Source organism: Salmo salar, chromosome 09 (genome assembly GCF_965601325.2).
Source record: "Salmo salar chromosome 09, fSalSal1, whole genome shotgun sequence".
NCBI lineage: Eukaryota > Metazoa > Chordata > Actinopteri > Salmoniformes > Salmonidae > Salmo > Salmo salar.
The window spans coordinates 1643357-1666943 of NC_138299.1; the positions used below are offsets into that span (position 1 = coordinate 1643357).

Consider the following 23587-nt stretch of genomic DNA (forward strand, 5'->3'; position numbering starts at 1 on the left):
AGCAAGCCCATGTAATGCTTTGTAGGTTAGCAGTAAAACCTTGAAATCATTTTTATTTATTTTAAACTCAGACAAAACAGAGACACTAGTTCTAGGTCCCAAGAAACAAAGAGATCCTCTGTTGGATCTGATAATTAATCTTGATGGTTGTACAGTTGTCTCAAATAAAACTGGGAAGGGCCTCGGCGTTACTCTGGACCCTGATCTCTCTTTTGATGAACATATCAAGACTTTCAAGGACAGCTTTTTCCATCTACGTAAACTTTCTGTCCAAAAATGGTGCAGAAAAATGTATCCATGCTTTTATCATTTCTTGATTAGACTACTGCAATGCTCTACTTTCCGGCTACATGGATAAAGCACGAAATAAACGTCAGTTAGTGCTAAACACGGCTGCTAGAATCTTGACTAGAACCAAAAAATTGGATCATATTACTTCAGTGCTAGCCTCTCTACACTGTTCCTGTAGGCATACATTTTGATATGCAACAGTTCTCTTAGTCCCCTTTTATTTAGGGGATTGAATGATCATATTTGTTTTTCTCAAACAGATCCCACATGCTCCGACCCACTCCTATGTAAGTCATGAGGTTTTGTAGTTTGCTCAAAGATAGTCCATTTCGAAAGCGTCATAATGTTTCAAAACTGCCTGCAGATGCACAAAATTGCATAGCTTAGGCACCCACTGTGCCTATTAAAACCTACGCTAACCATAAACCGTGGATAGATGGTGGCATTTGCGCAATACTGAAAGCGCGAACCACCGCATTTAACAAATGGAAAGATGACTGGGAATATGGCCGAATATAAAATGTGTAGTTATTCCCTCCGCAAGGCAATCAAACAAACGAAATGTCGGTATAGGGATAAAGTGGAGTCGCAATTCAACGGCTCAGGCACGAGACGTATGTGGCAGGGTCTACAGGCAATCACGGACTACAAAAAGAAAACCAGCCACGTCATGGACACCGATGTCTTGCTTCCAGACAAACTAAATACCTTTGCCCGCTTTGAAGATAACAGTGCCACCGATACGACCCACTACCAAGGACTGCGGGCCCTGCCTCTCCTTCTCCGTGGTCGACATGAGTAAGACATTTAAACGTGTTAACTCTTGCAAAGCTGACGGCATCCCTAGTCATCCCCAGACGGCATCCCTAGTCATGTCCTCAGAGCATGTGCAGACCAGCTGGCTGGTGTGTTTACAGACATATTCAATATCTCCCTATCCCAGTCTGCGATCCCCACATGCTTCAAGATGGCCACCATTGTCCCTGTACCCAAGAAGGCAAAGATAACTGAACTAAATGACTATTGCCCCGTAGCACTCCCTTCTGTCATCACGAAGTGCTTTGAAAGACTAGTCAAGGATCATATCACCTACACCTTACCTGCCACTTTAGACCCACATCAATTTGCATACCGCCCAAATAGGTCCACAGACGATGCAATCGCCATCACACTGTACACTGCCGTATCCCATCTGGACAAGAGGAATACCTATATAAGAATGCTGTTCATTGACTACAGCTCAGCATTCAACACCATAGTAATCTCCAAGCTCATCATTAAGCTTGAGGCCTTGGGTCTCAACCCCGCCCTGTGCAATTGGGTCCTGGACTTTGACAGGCCGCCCCCAGGTGGTGAAGGTAGGAAAAAATATCTCCACTTCGCTGATCTTTAACACTGGGGCTCCACATGGGTACATGCTCAGCCCCCTTGTGTACTCCCTGTTCACCCATAACTGCATGGTCATGCACACCTGCAACTCAATCATCAAGTTTGCAGATGACACAACAGTAGTGGGCTTGACTACCAACAATGATGAGACAGCCTACAGGGAGGAGGTGAGGGCACTTTGAGTGTGGTGTCAGGAAAACAACCTCTCACTCAACGTCAACAAAACAAAGGAGATGATCATGGACTTCAGGAAACAGCAGAGGGAGCACACCCCTATCCACATCGACAGGACAGCAGTGGAGAAGGTTAAAGTTTTAAGTTCCTCGGCATACACATCACGGAAAAACAAAAATTGTCCACCCACACAGACAGTGTGCTGAGGAAGGCGCAACAGCGCCTCTTCAACCTCAGGAGGCTGAAGAAATTTGGCTTGTCACCTAAAACCCTCACAAACTTTTACAGATGTACAATTGAGAGGATCCTGTTGGGCTGTATCAACGCCTGGTACGGCAACTGCACCGCCCACAACTGCAAGGCTCTCCAGAGGGTGGTGAGGTCTGCTACAGACACCCAACCATTTTACATTTTTTAGTCATTTAGCAGACGCTCTTATCCAGAGCGACTTACAGTAGTGAATGCATACATTTCATTTCATACATTTTTTTTTTCTTCGTACTGGCCCCCCGTGGGAAACGAACCCACAACCCTGGCATTGCAAACACCATGCTCTACCAACTGAGCTACAGGGAAGGCTAACCAGACCCAGATCCCTGTGATTCGCTGGAAAGGAAACATAGGTTTTCGCGGAAAGAGATCAGGATGCCTTGTGAGAATCAGGCAAAGAGTGACTAATCTAACCTTTCCTTCTGTTATGCTAGCTAATGTTCAATCGCTGGAAAATAAATGGGACGAACTGAAAGCCCTTATATCCTACCAACGGGACATTAAAAACTGTAATATCTTATGTTTCACTGAGTTGTGGCTGAACGACGACATTAAGAACATACAGCTAGCGGGATATACACTATTGGCAAGATAGAACAGCAGCCTCTGGTAAGACACGGGGTGGGGGCATATGAATATTTGTAAACAATAACTGGTGTACGATATCTAAGGAAGTCTCAAGGTTTTGCTCGCCTGAGGTAGAGTATCTCATGATAAGCTGTAGACCACATTACCTACTTAGAGAGTTTAAATCTGTATTTTTCGTAGAGTTCTACATACCATCACAGACCGAGGCTGGCACTAAAATCACACTCAATGAGCTGTATTCCGCCATAAGTCCGGGGACTTAGTGGCCGGGGACTTTAATGCAAGGAAACTTAAATCGGTTTTACCTAATTTCTATCAGCACGTTAAATGCACAACCAGAGGTAAAAAAAAATAGAGACCACCTTTACTCCACACACAGAGACGCGTACAAAGCTCTCCCTCACCCTCCATTTGGCAAATCTGACCATAACTCTATCCTCTTAATTCCTGCTTACAAGCAAACATTAAAGCAGGAAGCACCAGTGACTCAGTCTATAAAAAATGGTCAGATGAAGCAGATGCTAAGCTACAGGACAGTTTTGCTAGCACAGATGGGAATATGTTCCGGGATTCTCCCGATGGCATGAGGAGTACACCACATCAGTCACTGGCTTTATCAATAAGTGCATCGAGGACGTCGTCCCCACAGTGACTGCACGTACATACCCCAACCAGAAGCCATCTATTACAGGCAACATTGGCACTGAGCTAAAGGGTAGAGCTGCCGCTTTCAAGGAGCAGGACTCTAACCTGGAAGCTTATAACAAATCCCGCTATGCCCTTCGAGGAACCATCAAACAGGCAAAGCGTCAATACAGGACTAAGATCGAATCGTACCACACCGGCTCTGATGCTCGTCGGATGTGGCAGGGCTTGCAAACCATTACAGACTACAAAGGGAAACACAGTCAAGAGCTTCCCAGTGACTCGAGCCTACCAGATGAGCTAAATAACTTCTATGCTCGCTTCGAGGCAAATAACACTGAAACATGCATGAGAGAATCAGCTGATCCGGACAACTGTGTTCAACGCTCTCTGCAGCCTATGTGAGTAAGACCTTTAAACAGGTCAACATTCACAAGGCCACGGGGCCAGACGGATTACCAGGACGTGTACTCCGAGTATGCGCTGACCAGCTGGCAAGTGTCTTCACTGACATTTTCAACCTCTCCCTTTCTGAGTCTGTAATACCAACATGTTTCAAGCAGAGCACCATAGTGCCCCAAGAACAAAAAGGTAACCTGCCTAAATGACTACCAACCCATAGCACTCACGTATGTAGCCATGAAATGCTTTGAAAGGCTGGTCATGGCTCACATCAACACCATTTTCCCAGAAAACCTAGACCCACTCAATTTGCATACCACACCAACAGATCCCCACAGATGATGCAATCTCTATTGCACTCCACACTGCCCTTCCCACCTGAACAAAAATAACACCTATATGAGAATGCTATTCATTGACTACATCTCAGCGTTCAACACCATAGTGTCCTCAAAGCTCATCACTAAGCTAAGGACCCTGGGACTAAACACCTCCCTCTGCAACTGGATCCTGGACTTCCTGATGGGCGGTGGTAAGGGTAGGTAACAACACATCCGCCACACTGATCCTCAACACGGGGGCCTCTCAAGGGTGCGTGCTCAGTCCCCTCCTGTACTCCCTGTTCACTCATGACTGCACAACCAGTCACGACTCCAAAACCATTATCAAGTTTGCTGATGACACAACAGTGGTAGGCCTGATCACCGGCAACGATGAGACAGCCTATAGGAAGGAGGTCAGAGACCTAACCGTGTGGTGCAAGGACAACAACCTCTCCCTCAATGTGATTAAGACAAACGAGATGATTGTGGACTACAGGAAAAGGAGGACCGAGCATGCCCCCATTCTCATCGACAGGGCTGTAGTGGAGCAGGTTGAGAGCTTCAAGTTCCTTGGCGTCCACATCACCAACAAACTAACATGGTCCAAGCACACCAAGACAGTCATGAAGAGGGCACGAGAAAACCTATTCCCCCTCAGGAGACTGAAAATATTTGGCATGGGTCCTCAGATCCTCAAAAGGTTTCAGCTGCACCATCGAGAGCATCCTGACGGGTTGCATCACTGCCTGGTATGGCAACTGCTCAACCTCCGACCGCAAGGCACTACAGAGGGTAGTGCGTACAGCCGAGTACATCACCAGGGCCAAGCTTCCTGCCATCCAGGACCTCTATACCAGGCAGTGTCAGAGGAAGGCCCTAAAAATTGTGAAAGACTCCAGCCACCCTAGCCACAGACTGTTCTCTCTGCACGGCAAATGGTACCGGAGCGCAAAGTCTAGGTCCAAGAGTCTTCTAAACAGCTTCTACCCCCCCCCAAGCCATAAGACCTCTAAACAGCTAATCAAATGGCTACCCAGACTATTTCCATTGCCCCCACACTGTTGGTTAAGGGCTTGTAAGTACGCATTTCACTGTAAGGTCTATACCGGTTGTATTCGGCTCAGGTGACAAATAAAATTTGATTTGATATACTGTATTTAATACAATCTTTTGCATCTTGTACTACATATTATTATTCCATCCCTTTAGATTTGTGTGTATTACAGTAGGTAGTTGTTGTGGAATTGTTAGATTACTTGTTCGATATTACTGCACTTTCGGAACTAGAAGCATAAGCATTTCCCTACACTCGCATTAACATCTGCAAACCATGTGTATGTGACCAATAAAATTTGATTTGATGCAATGAAGAGTAAGTGAGGTAAAGTGTACCCTTCATTGACAGTGAGCTACGAATTCAAATAAATGCTACCCCAGCCATTTGTGTCTCCATGATGCCTCTGGGATCACTGCTTTAAGTTGAATTCACACTGCTACCCAGGGCCTCTCCTGCCTTTCCTCCCTCTCTCTTGCCTCTCCTTTCAATGATTCAGGACCATTAGCATTTTAGAGATAGCATTTGACTCCCCTTGACCCACATAAAAAAAAAATTATTCTATGGTATAAATAATGTTGCATTAGTTCAGTATTACTATATTTATATCCTATAGTATTCATTGTAGGTGTTTTTGCAGACTTTACTCTAGTATTCACTATAGACTTTTTGCAGGCCGAAGTCTGGAAAAACACTATAGTGAAAACTGTAGTATTTATTGTAGAGTTTTTTAGGATATGACTAGTATTTACTATAGTGTTTTTGCTTTATTATCTTTGACAGTGGTCACTCGTCATTCAGGTGTTTTGAGCCCAACCTGTTTAGCAAAAAATGAATAAAATAAAAACCTGTTTTGCATTGTCACGTTGTATACTACTCAACAAATTCTACTCAACAAATTGGATGCAGTTTATCACAGTGCCATCCGTTTTGTCACCAAAGCCCCAAATACTACCCACCACTGCGACCTGTACGCTCTCGTTGGCTGGCCCTCGCTTCATACTCGTCACCAAACCCACTGGCTCCAGGTCATCTACAAGACCCTGCTAGGTAAAGTCCCACCTTATCTCTGCTCGCTGGTCAGCATAGCTGCACCCACCCGTAGCACACGCTCCAGCAGGTATATCTCACTTGTCACCCCCAAAGCCAATTCCTCCTTTGGTCGCATCTCCTTCCAGTTCTCTGCTGCCAATGACGAACTACAAAAATCTCTGAAACTGGAAACACTTATCTCCCTCACTAGCTTTAAGCACCAGCTGTCAGAGCAGCTCACAGATCACTGCACCTGTACATAGCCCATTTATAAATAGCCCAAACAACTACCTCTTCCCCTACTGTATTTATTTATTTATTTTGCTCCTTTGCACCCCAGTATTTCTACTTTGCACACTCATCTATTGTCAAATCTACCTTTCCAGTGTTTTAATTGCTATATTGTATTTACTTTGCCACAATGGCCTATTTATTGCCTTCACCTCCCTTATCTCACCTCATTTGCTCACATTGTATATAGACTTATTTTTCTACTGTATTATTGACTGTATGTTTGTTTTACTCCATGTGTAACTCTGTGTTGTTATATGTGTCGAACTGCTTTGCTTTATCTTGGCCAGGTAGCAGTTGTAAATGAGAACTTGTTCTCAACTTGCCTACCTGGTTAAATAAAGGTGAAATAAATAAATAAATAAAAATAAATGATTGGAGACAGGCGCAGGAATACGTAATAGGGGGGTTTTAATACTCCACCCAAAAATACAACATGCCATGAAAAGGCACGGGGACAAAGCCCAAAACAAACACGTATACAAAAACACAGGGATGTAACCCAAACAAAAGAGCGAGGTTAAACCTCTAATAAATACACGGGACGATACCCGAAATAACAAGTGCACAATGCACGCAGCACGAAAGTCAAAACAACAAAGCACAGGTACTCACAAGACCAACGGACATGGGAACAATAAACGACCAAGACAATGGTGAACAAAGGGCACAATTATACAATTACTAATCAGAGGAAATGGGAACCAGGTGTGGGTAATAAAACAGTTCAGTGACGCCAAGAGGCCGGTGACGTAGACCTCCGGAACTGGTGCACGGCACCGGCCTCGAGGACAACCACAGGGACGCGGTGCAGGTTGGTCAGGGCCAGTTGCAGCTGCCGAAGTTGCGTCGGCGTCGAACGGGCCAGTTGCAGCTGCCATTAATTTGTGTTACATATCAGTTTGCAAATAATGTAAATAAAAAAATGCCTTGAGTTAATAAAGCCGCATATAAACATGGTCTCTTTCTTGAGTGAGTAAGATCCAAAATGCAGGTGTTTCAGCCTAGCTCAGTGCTTTCTGTGGTGGAGGGGCAGCCAGCGAAAGCACAGATCGTAGACATTGGTAATTTTCTCTAGTTGCGCCGTGATTGGCTCAGTGCTCTGTCACTCATGGGGACACTACGTCACCACAGAATCTACAGGGAAAACTAGGCAGTTCAAACCCCTTGGGTGATGCCATAGATTTACATTAGAAGTGCCTGTCCAAGAAGGCTCAAGGTCAACGGCCACAGGTTGAATACATTGGCCATGCTGTCAATCCAGCATGACTTCTGCCGCATTCAAAACAACTCCGACTTCAGTGCGTTCAAGACAACTCGCAAACTCTGAAAAAAAACGAGCTCCGACAGGGAAAATATGTTTTCAACGGTCATCCAACTCGGAATTCCAAGTCGGGAACCCAGGCCTCTCTCTAGAGCTCCAACTTTCCGACCTGAAAATCACTGATGTCATGATTCAACATTGTTTTTTTCCGAGCTCCCAGTTGTCTTGAAAGCACCATAAATCCAGCGAATGCCAGACTTTGATGACAAAGTTTGCCCACAAGAAGGACCACAGCGCCACGTTCCTGTTCAAGTGAGCACAGCACAACAACGGTGAGCACAAATATATGTCTTGTATGCTGTTGCATAAATTATCTAATATGCCAGCGAGATATTTATACTGTAGCTAACAAAGTAACAAAGTATGTTGTCTAGTAAGCTGTTAGTAGCCCATTTGTCTCGCCCTTAGAATTTGGTCCCTCTCCCCCTCAGAACTTAGTTCGCCCATAAATGTCTTGATCAAAATTATGGGCTTGCCTCTTATCTGCTTATTGTTCCCTTATGCCATAGTTTGTACATCTCAACTGTTCTATTTCTTATATACATTAGGTCTCTTTCATTAGTATCTTATCATTTTAGGCAATGTTGGAGTGATGCATTTCATTGTTTTGTTTACTTTGTGTATTATAATTAGCTCATGTGCTTTTTCAACACGAGGAGGGGATACTATATAACATTGTTGGGTCTGTAACCGTGTTTGCCAGTGAATGTTCAGTAATAGACCCATGTAATTCCAGTTGATATCGCAAGGGTTGTTTTGTTTGCTGTCTATGCTGTATATTGTCTATAAAAGTGGATCCTCGTGATTGTATTTTCCTTCCTTTTAGACCACATAGGCCTAAGAAAATGCTTCAAATGGTAGGCTAACAGCATCTTTCTCTCTTCCTCTCTCTCTGTGGTGACGTAAAGAAGAATAAAGTTAAGGCCCAAACATCTTGCTGAATTTATCTGAACTAACATCTACCTTAATTTCTGTCGTGACCGGGGGCAAACTACCTGCCCTCCAGGACACCTTCACCACCCGATGCCACAGGAAGGCTAAAAAGATCATCAAGGACAACAACCACCCGAGCCACTGCCTGTTCACCCCGCTATCATCCAGAAGACGAGGTCAGTACAGGTGCATCAAAGCTGGGACCGAGACACTGAAAAATAGCTTCTATCTCAAGGCCATCAGACAGCCATCACTAACATTGAGTGGCTGCTGCCAACATACTGACTCAAATCTCTAGCCACTTTAATAATACAAAATTGGATGTAATAAATGTATCACTAGTCACTTTAAACAATGCCACTTTATATAAAATGTTTACATACCCTACATTACTCATCTCATATGGATATACTGTACTCTACGGCCATCGCTCATCCATATATTTATATGTACATATTCTTATTAATTCCTTTACACTTGTGTGTATAAGGTAGTTGTTGTGAAATTGTTAGATTACTTGTTAGATATTACTGCACGGTCAGAACTGGAAGCACAAGTATTTCGCTACACTCGCATTAACATCTGCTAACCAGATGTTAATGTGTAAAATTTGCTTTGATTTGGACATTTTGTTGAACGAAGGGCTACCTTGTCGCAGCTCATTTGCTCGCACTTGCTTACAGTTAGAGCTAAGTGTTAATGATATAAGAACAAACATGAATTTGCTGAACATAAATGTAATCATGTTTGTGTGTGGTTCAAAAGTCAAAACTCATGTCGGCATTCAGTATTATTGAAGGAGAATGCGGTTTTTATCGAATTACACAAATCCACAAGTCAGTAGAAACCATATTTATTTAAGCAAGTCAGCCATATCAGCTACGGATTTTAAAAGAGTTTCGCTGCCAGACAGGCTTTGCTGATAGCCAGGTGTAGCAGTGGTAAGGATTCACTCCATGGTGCTGAAAGGAAAGCTCCACTGTCGGGACAGCTTTATGTAGGCCCCAACAGTTTGTGGGCACTGTCAACATAATTGTGCAATTAATGTATTGTTTAGTGTTATGTTGTAGCTTTGCTGGTATGCATAAAAAAAGTGGTAAGTTTGCCCTACCAAGATTAAAATCCCCACTCATCTTTGAGATAGAAGCGGGGGCTTTCTCCTTGAAGAAACCTACTGGACAAGTACTAAAAGAGCAAATGTTCCATAACCTGTAAGTATGTAGGACAGGAGACTGAACGGATAGTTGAGAGCTTCTGCTCTTTTCTATAACCTGTAGGGAACACAAGATATGCTCTATACTTGGCATGTAGGTTTCTCACTCATAGGTGGCATAAATTGGGATATGGGGGAGGGGAATGGGTTGGGTATATGCAAATTGAATACTGTAGTCTTACTATAGTTAAAACACTGTCGTGTTTTTGCAGACACTGTAGTGTTTTTGTGGACATTGTTTTTTTGTGGATAATACTGTAGTATTTACTATAGTTGTCACGCCCTGATCTGTTTCACCTGTCCTTGTGCTTGTCTCCACCCCCCTCCTGGTGTCGCCCATCTTCCCTATTATCCTCTGTGTATTTATACCTGTGTTCTCTGTATGTTTGTTGCCAGTTCGTCTTGTTCGTTCAAGCTAACCAGCGTTTTTCCTGTCAGCTCCTATCGTTTCCAAGCCTCTCTTTCCTCGTCCTCCTGGTTTTTGACCTGTGCCTGTCCTGACCCTGTACCCGCCTGCCTGACCTCTCTGCCTGACCCTGAGCCTGCCTGCCGTCCTGTACCTTTGCTCCACTTCTGGATTACTGAACTCTGCCTGTCCCTGACCCTGAGTCCGCCTGTCATCCTGTACCTTTGCCTTATCCTAGATTTTCAACCCCTGCCTGCCTTGACCCGTCTTTGCCTGCCCCTGTTGCCACAATAAACATTGTTACTTCGATAGTCTGCATCAGGGTCTTACCTTGATTCCTGATAATAGTATTCTACAGTATACTACAAAATTCTCATGTTAGCACTACACAATTGAGGGATATTACAGTGTGTAGTATAGTATTCTACAGTATACTACAACATTCTATAGTAAGTACTACACATGATCAAGGGTTACTACAGTTTGGAGTATAGTATTCTACAGTATATTACAGTTTACTACAGAATTCAATATAATTCTATAGTAAGTGCTATAGTATTATATCGTAAACTGTAGTATTTTTTTATGTGGGTAACCTTAACCTAAATGTATTTAGTGTTTGCTGCTGGCATCAATTGATTGTGTGACAGACTTGACAGATTGAACATCCAATAGTTTAGGCCTACAGCAGATCACAGAGAAGTGAAGGCAGAACTGATGGTGCTGAGAGTGTCACGCAGTAGCTACACCCTAAAGTCTTAACGAGAGATTTTTAGTTACTTAGCTCCATGGTCCTAGAATTCTCTCTTGAACATTTTAAAATTTGATGATCTAGTTTCGTTGGTGGAGTTTAAACTCTTGATCGATGTATATATCATAGAATAGTGTATTTGTCTTTAGGACAGCTGTTTTTAGTCAATACTTTTTTTTACCTAAAATGTTGTTGTTGTACTGTATGTGTGTTTATAGTTGTGTTTAATGTTGTGTTAGTGTATGTAAGTTGTTTTGTCTGAAACATTGTTCCCCCTGCTGCTATGGACCAGGTCTCTCTTGGAAAAGAGATGTTATCTCAATGAGAAAAACCTGTATAAATAAAATAAAAATAAGAAATATATTTTTTTATATGTTTATATGATTACCTAGTTGCTACCATCTTTAAGTGAAAGTTCAAGTGAGGTATCACATATGCTTGAAGTGGAAAGGAGGGAAATGTTTTAGCGGGGCTAAAGAAAATCGGATAACACTTCATTTTAAGGGGTCCTTGTTACAGTGTAATTACATATGTAATTACACTGTAACAACTATTGTAATTAATAGTATCATTCATAGTTACACTGCAATAACAGGTAACTTGGTGGTAATTGCAGTCTAATTTCAGGGGTGTAACAATGAATGCTTGTTATTATGCTTGTTACAAATGTTAACGTTTACGATAACATCCCAACGCACCATATTTCAGCTTGCACAAACCATGTAGTAAGTGTTAGCCAATTGAAAACCGAAAACATAATTGGAGTCTTTTGCCCAGGCCCAATGGCAAAAACAGGTTCACAAACAGTTCACATAAAAAAATACTTTAAATCAGGGGTGTCAAATTAATTCCATGGAGAGCTTAGTGCACAGGTGTCAAAGTAATTCCAGGGAGGGCTGAGTGGCTGAAGGTCACTAATTAGCAAGGAACTCCCCACACCTGTTTGTCTATGGCTTAATTGAAGGGAAAAAACTAAAATCTGCAGACACTAGGCTCTCCATGGAATGAGTTTGACACCCCTCTAGGTCAGTGAAAGAGAAGGAAGTGATGTGGAGAGTCAGGGCTTAGCAGCAAAAGGCAGGGAGAAAGAGGAGTTAGAGATGATTGAAGGGATAGAGATGTGGAGGGAGGTGTGGAGCAAGAGGAAAGTGGGGGGAAAGAGGAAGAGGTGAGTGAAGAGGAGGGAGAGAGGAAGAGAGAGTGGAGGGAGAGAGGAAGAGGGACATGAGGAGGAAGAGGAGAGTGGAGGGAGAGAGAAAGAAAGAGGAGAGTGAAGAGTGAAAAGGGAGAGGACGAAGCAGAGGGAGAGGATGAGGAAGAGTGAGGGAAGAGGGAGAGCACACCCAAGAGGTGAGCCTACGTTTCCATGGCATGTCTGTCCCAAGTCCCACCATTCACCCTTGTATCACACAGCCTGGGCCTAAAGTGACAGTGGCAGGAGTTGTGGAGTTGTTTTTAAAAGTTGTAGGAACTTGTTTCAGAGCTTGTAATGGATTATAACAAGAAAATGGGCAGGTTGACTATCTTGACCAACTGAGGAGCTATTACAATGTTGGATGCACAGGCAGAAAATGGTGGAAGTATATGTTTTGGAAGATGCTCGACATTGCCATCATAAATGCATACATTGTGTATGCCTGCGGCCCCTTCCCAGAAACCGCAGGTGCTGATCCCTGAAGGCATTCAAAATGCAGCTTGTGCATTCACTTTATGATATGGCTACAGTGGCAGGAAGAGTGGAGCCAAGAGTGTGGCGCCAGGGTGTGTGGACCAAATTGTAACTAATTTGAAAGCAGGTGAAGTTTGAAGGGCGCAAGAGACGGTGTGCGGTGTGCATCCGGAGTGGGCGCAGGGCATAGAGTGTGAGATGTGTAGAAACCACCTTTGGGTGCTCTACGGGTTCTCTGCCACTGCAGGATGGGGGCCATGCTTCCAGAAGTTTCAATACTTTTGTTGTTGTGTTGAGTGTTAATTGTTTTCTGATAGTGTCTTTACACAATGGAGGACAAAATGAGTGTTATTCCTATTGACATCAATGTGGTGTCATATTAAAGAAGTGGTTGTGCTCTTTAAAACTAAGTTAACTTGAATTGTAATTTGTTCTTTGCTTTTGAGCTATGTCTGTTTGTGTGAAACGTGTGAGAAAATGAGCTTTATCTTGAAAATTCTCAGTAATCTACAGCAGCATTCTAAAATTATATTGGGGTCTAAAGGGTTAACTGCCAATATGCCAACATTCCATTCAAACAATGCAGTCAATCCGCAGCCATACACTGGCTCAAACAGTTTATGATAGGATTTAGACAAGTTGTAAATGCATTTGTGGGGGGAAGTATTTGTGCACTGCTATGTTTAGCCTGCAGAACTGTTAGCTGTCGTTCATTTTTCCATTTTGTTGTTTTTGTGTGGTGTTCGTAATAAAATAAATATGAGCATTCACGTACCCGCTGCATTTTGGTCCACTTTTTTGTGTGAGGTGCATCCTGGGTCTGCACCTTTGGGGCGGGGGGTATTGTCACGTTCTGACCAGTAAAGGGGTCATTTGTTATTGTAGTTTGGTCAGGACGTGGCAGGGGGGTATTTGTTTTATGTGGTTCGGGGTGTGTGTTTATGTAGAGGGGTGTTTGGTTAGAGTATTCCGGGGTTTTAGGGTTATGTTCTATGTATCGTATTCTAGGTTCTATCTATGTTGTGTATTTCTTTGTGTTGGCCTGGTATGGCTCTCAATCAGGAACAGCTGTACATCGTTGTTGCTGATTGAGAGTCATGCTTAGGTAGCCTGTTTTCACCTGTCCATTTGTGGGAAGATGTATTCGTGCACTGCTATGTTTAGCCTGCAGAACTGTTAGCTGTCGTTAGTTTTTTCATTTTGTTGTTTTTGTGTGGTGTTCGTAATAAATAAATATGAGCATTCACGTACCCGCTGCATTTTGGTCCACTTCCTACGACGGCCGTTACACAAGTACTGATATTGTATCATATATTAGCACTCACAGCTTTCCAAGAAAACAAAATCTGAGACGTTTATGGTTTGTTTACATATATTTTTTAGAGGCTATTTATACAGAAAATGTGTATAAAACCTGTATAAACTGTACTAATAATTATGACAATATTTTAGGTTGACTAATTCCATTACACAATTTCTAATACGTCAACTTAATTTTATTTTCCTGCAAAAGTAAAAGCAGGAAATACGTCACCTCTACTGCCGTTCATTCCAATTAGACTTTTAGAGTTTTAAAAAATTAGCTAGCATGCTAACAAGTGTTCTAACCTTGACTGGCTAGCTAATGTTAGCTGGACTCGATGGTCTTATCTTCCCTGAACCTTGTTCTCTGGGTATCCATTACCCAAGGTTATTACGTGAGACACACCCAGCATATTAACGTTAGCTATCTAGCTACTAGTGTGAGCACACTATGAGTAATGTTAGTTCCTTTTCAATGTAGCTAAACATTAGCTGACTTAGTGTTAGCAAGCACTTTTATTACTAGCTAAATAACACAACAACTAGCTAGGCCAGCTAGCTATATGCCTAAAGTATAGAAATCATGATTTTGATAACTAGGGGTAATCTAGAGTGACTATGCTAAATTGTCATACATTCTTCTTCTCTACCACCGATTCCCACAAGGTCTCAGATTCCAGGATGGGAAAATGCTTACAAGAAAGAAACAGATGAAGACAGAATCAGAGTTGTCAATTTCCAATGTTACTTGTGTAACCGATGTGAAATGGCTAGCTAGTTAGCGGGGTGCGCGCTAATAGCGGTTCAATCGGTGACGTCACTCTCTGAGATCTTGAAGTAGTTGTTCCCCTTGCACTGCAAGGGCCGCGGCTTTTGTGGAGTGATGGGTAACGATGCTTCGTGGGTGTCAGTTGTTGATGTGTGCAGAGGGTCCCTGGTTCGAGCCCAGGTAGGGGCGAGGAGAGGGACGGAAGCTATACTGTTACACTTGTAATGTTAAAAATGGAAGAAAGACAATCACATTTTTCTAAATTAGCTATCTAGTTATTTCCCATACTATAGGCTACAGATTTGAGTCACCACTAGAATAGTTATTTCTATGTTATTGAGTAGGCCTATATCTTTGTTTAATCAAATTATTAATATAACAATAAAAATCCTTATTATTTGTAAGGTCTTTTACATGTTGGAAATGAGTCATAAGTAATTAGATAGGAATTGCTCATAAGTAACTATAAAGTTACACTTCACCTTAAATAGCTAAATCCTGTGTAACAACTAGCAACTACCTTGTACTTAGGCAGACATTACAGATATGTACTCTGATGTATTAGTGTGTTTATTTTCTCACTTGGACGGCGTTTTCAGAAGCTGACGATTAGATTGTCAGAATGGGTAACATACTTTGTGGGTTCACAATAATTACAAGTACACCTCAAGATACAGTAGATTTAGCTAGTTAAAATGAAGTGTAACACCTAGTAATTACATTGTATTTATGCAGATATTATATTTACTCTGTGGGGTACTTGTGGGTTTATCCTCTCTCTTGGATGGCAAGGAGGTTCAGGTTGTCATAATGGGTAACATACACATTCATTATAAGTAAATTTAAGTGTATATTAATTAATATGTAACTAAATATCAGTGGTGGAAAGTACTTAAGTACAAATACTTTAAAGTACTACTTAAGTCGTTTTTTGGGGTATCTGTACTTTACTATTTATATTTTTGACAACTTTTACCTTACTACATTCCAAAACAAAAATTTACTTTTTACTGTATACATTTTCCCTGACACCAAAAAGTACTTATTACATTTTGAATGCTTAGCAGGACAGGACAATTGTACAATTCACACACTTATTAAGAGAACATCCCTGGTCATTCCTACTGCGTCTGCTCTGTCGGACTAATTTGTTTGTAAATGATGTCTGAGTGTTGGAGTGTGCCCCTGGCTATCTGTAAATAAATACAAAACTAGAAAATGTGGCTGTCTGCTTTGCTTAATATAAGGAATTTGAATTGATTTATATTTGTACTTTTACTTTTTATACTTAAGTATATTTGAGCAATTACATTTACTTTTAATACTTTGACTTTTACTCAAGTAGTATTTTACTGGGTGACTTTCACTTGTCATTTTCTATGAAGGTATCTTTACTTTTACTCAAGTATGACTTTTTCCAACACTGCTAAATAGTACATAAATACATGTATTTATAACATAGTAGTTACATGTAATTACTATGTAAATACTATGTAATTACACTGTAATAATAGTTTAGCGATAGGTTATTACACAAGTGGAACAAGGATATGTAATTACAAATCAGCTTGTTGGAAGTTATTCCATGTGTTTAATTTTTGTATTATAATCTGGGATGACAGCCATATGGTAGACTCCAGTCAGTGAGGTTGACCTATATCTGATCTGTTTTTGTAAACTCAACCAAGTTAACCCAGATGGTACACTTGACTTTTTGGGGGCAAATACTAGCAACAACATTGAGTTGAGATTTTGAAGAGTGCACATTCATAGGTAGGTAATTAGAGACTATTGAGCTTTGTAATCTCGGACACCCAACGCGTCGGTCTACAAGAAATTACCACCTTGTGACAGTTATTACTGAATTGGATGCAGCTGAGAAGAAAATAAACACAACATTTGTGAATTTAGTGGAAAGTTGCCCATTTGTAACAAGCATTTGTTGTTACACCTCTGTAATTACAGACTGCAATGACATGTTATTACAGTGTAAATATGAGTTATTACAATTAACTACAATACTTGTTACAGTGTAATTACACATGTAATGTTTCAGAGAGACTTTTCAAAAAGAGTTGAAAGAGGGAGCTTTGTTTCTCCTTATAACTGTTAGCAGTACATTTAAAAACTGTTGAGAAGCCTTTTTGTCCTAGACTTGGCACACCGGTACTGCTTGCCATGCGGTAGTAGAGAGAACAGTCGATGACTGGGGTGGCTGGGGTCTGACAATTTTTATGGCCTTCCCCTGACACTGCCTGGTGTAGAGGTCCTGGATGGCAGGAAGCTTAGCCCCAGTAATGTACTGGGCCGTACGCACTACCCTCTGTAGTGCCTTGCGGTCGGAGGCCGAGCAATTGCCGTACCAGGCAGTGATGCAACCAGTCAGGATGCTCTCGATGTTGCAGCTGTAGAACCTTTTGAAGATCTTAGGACCCATGCCAAATCTTTTTAGTTTCCTGAGGGGGAATAGGCTTTGTCGTTCCCTCTTCACGACTGTCTTGGTGTGTTTGGACCATTCTAGTTCGTTGTTGATGTGGACACCAAGGAACTTGAAGCTCTCAACCTACTCCACTACAGCCCCGTCGATGAGAATGGGGGAATGGGGGAACCTTGTTCCAGGAACGAACGCGACAAAAGTTTAATCAATTTCCCTACCAAACAAAACAGACAGCGTCTCTGATCTATACAAAGAGTTACAGTTGATTGGTCACGCCGTTGAATGCCACATTTTCCTCATAAAACAGTAAACATTAACAGCACCAAAGAATCAGCCTGCTGCAGTGAATAGCAAAACCCACACTCCCTCGCCCCAAATCACAATTTTCACAAATAGCCTTGCATGGTAATTTCATTAAAAAGACAAGCCTTCCTATAGAAAGTACCTTATACTGTACATGACGTCAAGCACAATATATGCCATTAAGTGAGTGTTGTTTTATAATGTTATTTGTTTAGGCACCTTTGATCCGAGGCCATATTGGAGACATTCGCCTCTTTGCTTGATGTCGTCATTTGAATCTCTATTGCGGTTTACGCATTCACCTGCAATGGTTCTCCTATAAATGAGGACGTTGAATATTCATATTTTTTTTAAATGTATTATTTTGTTGCCAGAAATTAGATCTGTAGAGCAACCCATTGTTGGAACAATACAGTGTCTTTTTTAGGACAGCTTCATACATCAACTGACTGATGTATGAAGCTGTCCTAAAATGGACACCTTCACCATTTCCTCCATGGTTTAAAAAAAACTATTCAACACCACAAGGACACAACACATACTGTACAGTGCATTGGGAAAGTATTCAGACCCCTTGACAAGAGCGCTCCTCAGGACCGTACTCCTCCCAGTCCACCAGGTACTGGAGCTGACCCCACGACGTCGGGAGTTCAGGAGGGACCTAACAGCATAGGCGGGGGTCCCTTCGATGTCCAGGGGAGGCGGTGGGGTGTCGCGGGGGACGGCATCAGCCCAGTAACCACCGGCCCGAGGAGGAAAACATGAAAGGAGGATGAGATCTGGAAGTTGGTGGGGAGTTTTAGGCGATAGGTTACCTCATTGACCCTCCGGAGGACCTTGAAGGGCCCCACCAACCGGGGACTTAGGTTTGGGGGCCCTGCTACCTGACCCACAAACCGAGGGATGTGTGTGCCCAGGTCAACAGCCGATCTCTCTCCCCCGTGGGGACGTAGATGCGCTCTGGGGGGCAAGTAGCAGGAGCGGGTTCCCTTTCCAGAGCTTAGCGGATGTCCACATCTAAGTCCCAAAACACGGGGCCCACGATACAGGAGGACAGATTGATGGGCTGGAGGACACCCTCACAGGACCATCCACCGACGTGGAACCACAGGGTGAGGGAAAGCCGGTCCTCCGGCATCCTGGTCCCCAGGCGGTGATTCTCATCCTCGACCAGGAGATGGTGGGGTCATGAAGTTGGAGCCACAGGAGGCCGAGGATGACTTTGTGTATTGGTGCGGTGATGATGAGGGAAAGCTTTCCTGGTGCATGGGTCCCACGGTGAGGGTGAGTGGTGCTGTGATGTGTGTAATTGTGTCGGAAAGGAACGGTTATGAAGTTATGTTCAGGGAGGAGGCAAGGGCCTGGTTGATGAAATTCCCTGTGGATTCCACTAGAGCTGTGGGACAGCCAGCCAGTCAAATGGGAACCAGAAAGGGTTTGCCGGAAAATTATGATGATAGAAAACTCATGCCTACCCTGGGAGATGGAAGATCACGGGCCGGTCTCTGCTCTAGTGGACCCCGGGTTAGGATGCACTGGACCCTGCTGAAGCTGATGCCCCTCCTGGCCACAATAGGGACAGAGCCCCAGCTGTCTCCGGCGACGCAGCTCTGTGGCAGACAGATGTGTGGCCCCTACCCCATTGGTTCAGGCTCTGCCTCAGGACAGCCAAAGGAGGGAGTGGCAAGGTGAGCACTGGCACTCCTGAAGAAGGTTATCCAGACAGATGGCCATCGCGATGAGTGCGTCGAAGGATAGGTTGTCATCCCAACACACCAACTCCGTCTGGACCTCTTTGCGCATTCCTCTCCGGAATAGAGTGCAAAGCGCCGGCTCATTCCATCCGCTGGTGGCTGCCACAGTCCAAAAGGTGAGGGCGTACTCTGCAGCGGTCTGGGCACCCTGCTGGAGTTGGAAAAGTCACTCACCTCCTTCTCTGCCCTCTAGAGGATGGTCGAAGATTGCCCTGAACAGAGCCATGAATCTCTCATAGGAACCCAGCTCCTCCTTTCCTCGCTCCCAGACGTCTGTAGCCCACTCCAATGCCCGCCCGGTCAACAGGGAAATGTCCGTGGCAACCTTGGACCTCTAGGTGGTGGGGGCTCCCATCTGATAGGTGAAATAGAGGGAGCACTGGAGTAGGAAGCTATGGCATTTTGATGGAGTACTGTCATACTTCTCCATAAGGGACAGCTGAGCATCGCTGACCTGGGCAGACAGCTGGGTAGGCTGGGGGCCTGGCTCACTGTGGGGACCCGTGGTAGGTGGCCCTCTGTTATGCGTATCGAGAGCCTCGCTGGTGGTGTCAAGGCTATGGAGAATGCAGAGGACCTCCTCCATGGCCGTACCCAGTTGCGCCAGGTGGTCGTAGTGTTGGTGGAGTAGACGACCCTGTTCCTTGACCATCTGGAAGATGGTGTTATCCTCTGCTGCTTCCATTTTTCTGACGTAGTATTCTGTAACATATATGCTGGGAGTCAGGAAGCAGGTGCAGAAGGTAAGTATAATAATGAAACGATACCGATGAACAAACAGAGTACAGAACGTGAGAGAAAACAATATTACCTAATGCCTGATGTCAACTGAGGGTTAAATAAAGGCGGAGTGATCACGGACTAAATTATGACCAGGTGTGCATAATGATGGAAAGCAGGTGTGCATAACAATAGTTGCCAGGGCCGGTGGTTAGTAGACCGGCGACGTCGAGCGCCAGAGGGAGGGAGCAGGAGTAGGCGTGACAACTTCTCTAAAATTATGTGCACACATTTGTTTACATCCCTGTTAGTGAGCATTTCTGTCAAGATTTCTGTCAAGATAAATTAAATCTACCTGACAGGTGTGGCATATCAAGACGTTGATTAAACATCATGATAATTACACAGGTGCAACTTGTGCTGGGGACAATAAAATGCCACTCTAAAATGTGCAGTTTTGTCACACAACACAATGCCACATATGTCTCAAGTTTTAAGGGAGCGTGCAATTGGCATGCTGACTGCAGGAATGTCCACCAGAGCTGTTGTCAGAGAATTGAATGATAATTTCTCTACCGGCCTCACCAACGCAGACCACGTGCAACCACGCCAGCCCAGGACCTCCACATCTGCCTTCTTCACCCGTGGGATCGTCTGAGACCAGTCACCTGGACAGCTGATGAAACGGTGGGTTTGCACAACTGAAGAATGTCTGCACAAACTGTCAGAAACAGTCTCAGGGAAGCTCATTTGCAAGCTCGTCGTCCTCACCAAGGTCTTGACCTGACTGCAGTTTGGTGTCGTAACTAAATTCAGTGGGCAAATGCTAACCTTCGATGGCCACTGGCCCACTGGAGAAGTGTGCTCTTCACGGATGAATCCCGGTTTCAACTGTACCAGGTAAATGACAGACATGTGAGCGAGCGGTTTGCTGATGTCAACAGTGTGAACAGAGTGCCCCATGGTGGTGGTGGGGTTATGGTATGGGCAGGCATAAGCTACGGACAACGAACATAATTACATTTTATTGATGGCAATTTGAATGCACAGAGAAACCATGACGAGATCCTGAGGACCATTGTCGTGCCATTCATCCGCCGCCATCACCTCATGTTTCAGCATGATAATGCATGGCCCCATGTCACAAGGATCTGTACACAATTTCTGGAAGCTTAACATTTCCCGATTCTTCCATGGCCTGCAAACTCACCAGAAATGTCACCCGTTGAGCATATTTTCAAGATGCTCACGATCGACATGTATGGCAGCAAGTTCCAGTTCACTCTAATATCTAGGAGCGTCGCACAGCCATTGAAGATGACTGGGACAACATTCCACAGGCCACAATCAACAGACTGATCAACTCTATGCGAAGGAGATGTGTCACGCTGTATGAGGCAAATGGTGGTCACACCAGATACTGACTTTTTCTGATCCACGCCCCTCTTTTTTTTAAGGTATCTGTGACCAACAGATGCATATCTGTATTCCCAGTCATGTGAAATCCATAGATTAGGACCTAATTTATTTATTTCAATTGACTGCTTTCGTCATATGAATCTTTGAAATTGTTGCATGTTGCATTTCTATTTTTGTTCAGTGTAATAGTGTTCTCCTCTAGAATTAAAGAGTACCAACACCTCCCTCATCACAGTAACTTTCAGAGCATATGGGGGTAAAACTAAATACTGTAAATCATTTCCGATGGTATCCATTAATCTCCTCTATGACGTCTTGATTTCTTGAGTGTAGATGCAGCAGTTCCTCTGTAATGAGTTGCTGAGTCTCATAGTTGTTCTAAGTTCCCCCCACTTCCCCTCCTTGATCCCTTAGGGCTCTCTCACAAACTCCCCACAATGCTGATCTCGGCTTTTATTTGCTCATGGTCCACTCTGAGCAGCTGACACCAAAGTCGATGGTACATGCATACTTCAGCGGAAAAAGAAAAAGTCCTCCCGCCTTGAAATAGTTTTAGTTCAAAAGCAAAAATAGTGGTGGTGGCAGCAGTAGTAAAGTATTACATCCATGATTCGTTAAGTTTGGTTGAGTGCCATAAAGCATCATCTTTGGACAGCAACTCGTTTTGAAATGTGCTCATGTTTCCTGTTACAGGAAACAAATACATCAAGCCTTGGACCTCTTTAATCCATTCTTCACTTCATATCTCCTCCCAAGTTCAACTGTTTCATAAGGACATGCGAAAGGTTATTACATTGTAATTGAATTCAATTTGGATCTGAAATGTTGTTCACTGGTGTAGACAAAGAGGGCAATAAGAGCCCAAAGTGCCCCCAAAAATCATGTTTTACTGAATGAAAGCTGGTAACAGGCATTTGTTGTCTCTCTCCCTTTCGCAGAATAGTGCAGTTTGTCAAATTTCTCTCTGGATTACAAATACCAATAAATTCTTATCCAGCAACAATCTTTCAAATGGCAGGTTTTGTGTTTCTTTGAGATGTGTGATACATCAAAGGATACAGAAGCAAATATAAGGCTTCAAGACTGAAACACAATGTTGCTTACAAGAACATCTCTTCCATCCCCAGTAATTTAAAAAATGTAGTCTGTCGACTGAATCGAAACAATTCTTAGCCAATGTGGCAATCTGTCTATTTGAGAAGTCGGAGTGTCAATTAGGCTTGTACTCTGTCAATTAGGCTTGTATTGTGGTGTAACTACAATGTTGTTGATCATTCCTCAGTTTTCTCCGATCAAAGCCATTAAAATCTGTAACTGTTTCAAATGCACCATTGGCCTCATGGTGAAATCCCTCCTTCCTCCCCGGCAACTGACGCCTGTATCTTTGTAGTGACTGCGTGTAAGGGAGTGCGTAACTGGCGGCAGGGAAGTCAGGTGCAGGAGAGCAAAACTTGGTAATCAACAGAGCAGTTTTATTCATAAAACCACCGGTAACCAGAACCACAAACAAATGGGTACAAAACCCGTCGCGCACCAGAGAAAACGTGCACATACACTTACAATAAACAATTCCACACAAAGACATGGGGGGAACAGGGGGTTAAAAACACAACATGTAATGAGGGAAATTGAGACCAGGTGAGAAGACAAGACAAAACAAATGGAAAATTAAAATTGGATCGATGATGGCTAGAAGACCGGCGACGCCGACCGCCAAGAGCCACCCGAACAAGGAGAGGAACCGACTTCGGCGGAAGTCGTGACAGTACCCCCTCTTGACGCGCGGCTCCAGTAGCGCGCCGACACTGGCCTCGGGGACGACCCGGAGAGCGAGGCGCAGGGCGATCCGGACGGAGATGGTGGAACTCCTGCAGCATTGAAGGGTCCAACACGTCCTCGACCGGAACCCAGCACCTCTCCTCCGGACCGTACCCCTCCCACTCCACGAGGTACTGAAGGCCCCTCGCCCGACGCCTCAAATCCAGTATGGAGCGAACGGATTACACCGGGGCCCCCTCGATGTCCAGAGGGGGCAGAGGAACCTTGCGCACCTCAGACTCCTGGAGCGGGCCAGCCACCACCGGCCTGAGAAGAGACACATGGAACGAGGGGTTAATACGGTGATCGG

At 43.7% G+C, this 23587-nt stretch overlaps 1 non-coding gene across 1 annotated transcript; it reads right to left on the reverse strand.

Annotated features, from left to right (window-relative positions):
- Positions 1-9864: 9864 nt before the first annotated feature.
- LOC123724159 (U7 small nuclear RNA) lies at positions 9865-9919 on the reverse strand. The gene has a single exon (XR_006756839.1). It is a non-coding gene; the product is annotated as a U7 small nuclear RNA (small nuclear RNA).
- Between the last annotated feature and the right edge of the window lie 13668 nt (positions 9920-23587).